This window comes from Trachemys scripta, chromosome 6 (assembly GCF_013100865.1).
Source record: "Trachemys scripta elegans isolate TJP31775 chromosome 6, CAS_Tse_1.0, whole genome shotgun sequence".
Taxonomy (NCBI): Eukaryota; Metazoa; Chordata; order Testudines; family Emydidae; genus Trachemys; species Trachemys scripta.
The window spans coordinates 32,386,741-32,391,440 of NC_048303.1; positions in this window are offsets into that span (position 1 = coordinate 32,386,741).

The following is a 4,700-nucleotide window of genomic DNA, read 5'->3' on the forward strand; positions in this document are numbered from 1 at the left end:
CCCCCCCGTAATAACCTTGTGATCCCCTGAGGGGTCCCAACGCCCAGTTTGAGAACCACTGCTGTAAACCTAACCCTAAACTGGAGTGCTCCACCCTTGTTTAACCCTACTCTACGTGGGGGAGTCGTATCCTCAGTATCCCTAACCCAAGCCCAGCTAGCCCTACCACTGTAACCCTCTCCTTAGGCTGGGAGGCCTTATCCCGTGTAACTTTAACCCTGGCCCAGGCAGCCCTCCTCTTTGTCTCCATAATCATAGCCTAGGTAACCCTTCACTCTGTAACCCTAACCCTAGCCCAGGGAGCCCTACCCTCTGTATAATTAGGCTGGGGAGCCCTACCCTCTGTATCCCTAACCCAAGGCCAGATAGCTCTGCACAGGGAGTCTACACTCTGTAACCCTAACCATAGCCTGGCTAGCCCTACCCTCTTTAACCTTAATCCTATTTGGGTGAGCCCTATCCTCTGTAACCTTAACTATACTCCAGGGAGCCATATACTCTAACCTGAACCACAGCCCAGGATTCCTACCCTCTGTAACCCTAACATTCCATTGGGGGAGCCCTACTTTCTGTAACCCTAACCCTAGGCTGGGCAGCCCTACCCTCTGTAACACTAAGCCTAGATCAGGAACTCTGACATTCTGTATCCCCAACCATAGCTCAGAGACCCCAACTCTTTTTAAACATAACTCTAATCTGGAGAGGCCTACCCTCTGTATCCCTAATGTTAGGCCAGGGAGCCTTACCTGCTGTAACCCTAATCCTAAACTGGAGAGCCCTACCTTCCATAACCCTGACTCTACATCAGCAAGTGCTACCCTCTGTAACCCAAACACTATCCAGGGAGCCCTGTCCTCTAGAACCCTAACCCTGAGAGCCTTACTTTCTACTATCCTATCACTAATCCTGAGGGCCCTAACCTCTCTAACCATAAATGTAGCCTGGGGAACTTCACCCTCTGTAACCCTAAGCATAACTCAGAGAGCCCTACCCTCCAGAACCCTAACCCTGAGAGCCCATCTCTCTGTAACCACAACCCTAACCAGAAGAGTCTGATCCTCTGTAACCCTCAACACACTGGCAACCCTCTGTAACCAGAATCCTAGCCCAGGAAGCCCTACCCTCTGTAACCCTAACCCTAGGCCAGGAAGCCCTATCCCTCAACCTAGCCTGGAGAGCCCTACCCTCTAGAAACTAAACCCTAGCCCCAGCAGCCCTACCCTGTGTCCCTAGCCCTGGGAGACCTAACCTATATAACCGTAACCCTGACCTGGGGACCCTGTCTCCTGTGACTTTAACCTGGCCCTTGTCCCCTCTGAATTCCAGTAAAGCTGCTTCCTCGTCTATGCTTCCTAGGCACAAAGCTGGGAGGCATTGAGAGTATAGGAGAAACTGCTTACCTGCTTTCAATTCTGGTACCACCGCTGTCCCAGCAGCTGAGACAAGCAATTGCAAGGAAAGTCCTGCTCAGCCCCTGAAGCCCTGGGATGGTCCTTGCTCTGTGGCGCTTGTGCATGGCGGGACTGGTTGGCATATAGAAGCTTTCTGGATAGACTTCTATTTTTACGATTAGTCACCTCACCCTCTAAATCGCTGTTTTGCTCCTGTTGTAATTTGTTTAGCTCCTTAAAGATATGATCAGCTTCTATACTCAGTGAGATTTGTCATAAAATACACAACCCCCGTTTTAGCGGTAAAAATAAAGATTTTTAATCCAACACCCACCCTCCCCAAATTTATGTTGTATTTTCAACATGAATTTAACAACCGCAACAACAACAACCCACATGAAAATCAGATGGCCGGTGTATACTGGTATCCTTTTACTATGGTTTCTTCTGGTCTTTATAGGGAAAATAATCCAGATACTCTGGATTGGTTTAACTTGACCCAAGCTCAGAAGTAGAAGAAAGCGGGAAAAGGATCTAGCTCCCTTATCTGACCCTGGTGCTGGTGGTGTAAAATAGACCAGATTGACGGCTGCTACATCTTACGCCACTCTCCAGGGGCCATTACTACAGCTGGGGACTAGCTGAATAAAACAGCATTCTGGCCATGCCCCCTTTTGCATGTACAATGGGGAGTGGTGGAGGACCCACAACAAGTGAATGATCTTCTCGCTAATTAAAGTGGCTTTAAGCCTTCATGAGGCTCAGGATCTAGCCAATAGCTTGAGAGAACTGCATGTGCAATATACGGTAAGAGGAGGGAACATTTAGGGATCAAATTGGATAAGAACTAAACAAATACTGATAAGTCAGGAGGTAAAATCCTTGTTACTTGAGGCCACTAAACAATTAGGAATGTTTACCCTAGTGTGTGTGCCTAATTCTCAGTTGGGTAAACTGTTATGCTTACTTGAAAATGCCAATTGTACTTTCAGTTGGATAAGATAGTCTTCACTTCCTATTCTTGTGCTGTTAAACAGTTGCTGTATTCCACTCCAAATGTGACTTCACTTCTCCTGCATGTGATTTAGGATCCTTTGGGGAAAGAGTTAGTTGCTAATATAACTATACGGGTTATACAGACACACACACACACACACACACACACACACACACACCGCTCTGTATCAAAAAGAGCATGATGTAATGTCTGGTTTCGCTTACGTGTGGCCAACCAGGTAAATGTATACATTAAAAACACAGAATATTAATAATAGGGAAGGTGCTCATTTTAATCTAAAATGGACTCCTTTTTCAGAATCCAGGTTATGGTCTGGTTTTGAATCTATTTACTTTTTTTAGCTTCTGAAAGGACAATTTGGGAACAGAAGTCATTTATAGAAGCCTTGTAAGATGTAGTCTTTCTTTGTGCCAGTATCTGCTGCTGTAGAGCATTAACTGCTCAATAATGAAGTCTTTCAAATCATCCACTACTGGCACAATGACACACTTGAATCTACTGACTTGGCTGAGCACAAGATAGGGATAATTTCCATTATTCTTTTGTCCAATATAGTATCTTTGATCTCTGAATATGAGCTACTTTCATTACAGTTCAGTTATCTTAGATATTAATTCAGTGCATAAAACTCGTGTATTTTTGGCGGTTTGCTCAGTCTGTTGCATGTTCCTGAAGTGTAAAAGGGACTGCTTCCCTTAAAATACTCTTCTATGGTAAGAAAGGTTAGGACAAAGCTGTCTTTCTTCTGTTTTTCTAAACTGAAATAATCTTCATTATCATTGCACATTTTTATAATTAATCTGATAATTCCACTAGTATAATCTACCAAAATTAAAAAACAAACAAGAAAGTACCTTCCATTGATATGCAGCCTTAACGAAAATCCAAGGACATTTGCTTCGGCATGTCTAGTGGAGAATGAATGAGGGGAAATTATATGCTCAAATCTAAGAAGTCTCTACTGAGCATAGATTTATAGACTTTAAGGCCAGAAGGGACCATCAGGACCATCTAGTCTGATCTCTTGTACACTGCGTGTCACAGAACCTCGCCCACCCACTCCTGCAATAGGTTCATAATCTCTGGCCCTACACACCGTATGCCTAACCCACCAGCTCGATTAGATCTCCTGCATTTCCTTCGTCTTGATTTAAAGCTTTCAAGTTACAAAGAATCCACCATTTACTTTAGTTCATACCAGCAAGTGACCCGTGCCCTGTGCTGCAAAGGAAGGTGAAAAATCCACAGGGTCTCTGCCAATATGACCTGGGGAAAATTCCTTCCTGACCCTAAATAGAGCAATGGGCAAGACCCACCAGCCAGACACCTGGGAAGGAATTATGTGAAGTAACTCAGAGCCCTCCAATGGGCCTTCTCCGGTCATTAAATATTTGCTAAAAGCATTTGTTGATGGGCCATATGCCATTGTAGGTAATCTCATCATACCATCTGCTCCATAAATTTATCAAGACGCATCTTAAAACAAGTTAAGTTTTTTGCCCCCACTACTACCCTGCGAAGGTTGTTCCAGAACTTCACTCCTCTGTTGGTTAGAAACTTTTCTCTCATTTCAAGCCTAAATTTGGTGGCTAGTTTGTATCCATTTGTTCTTGTGCCAACATTGGTATTGGTCTAGGGTTGGGCATACATAATATAAGACTCCCTGGGCTACAGATAGGGAAATGGATAGTAGAGTTTCCCATGCTAGGGCTAGGGATACAGAGGGTTATATTTTCTGCTGGGTGGCTGGAGAGCAGTGTCTACTGGCTGGGTGCCCAGCTCTGAAGTCAGCAGCAACACAGAAGTAAGCTTCACAATACCATTATCCCCCCATACAATAGCCTTGCAACCCCTTTTTGAGTCGGGAGACCCCCAATTTGAGAAATGCTGTGTACTTTTACCCTATAGTATAGTATTGTGACTAGCTGGATCACAGAAACCCCTTGGGAACTGCCAACTGATGTGCCAAGACTACTTCTGCCCCTGCTTTCCTGCCCTGGCAACTTAGGATTCCAGAACCCTGACTGGTTTGAGCCCCAGACCCGCTAGCCCGCTGCAAACCCAGACCCAGGTCTGAACCATGTCCCCTAACAGCTGTAGGCTTAAAATGAAAGCAGCTTACAGTAGTGTTCCTGTCTTTAACAATCAGATGCCCAACTCCCAATGGGGTCCAACCCCCAAATAAATCCGTTTTACCCTCTATAAAGCTTATACCAGGTAAACTCATAAATTGTTAGCCCTCTATAAAACTGATAAGCACAGCTGTTTGCCCCCCCCCCCCCCGGTATTAA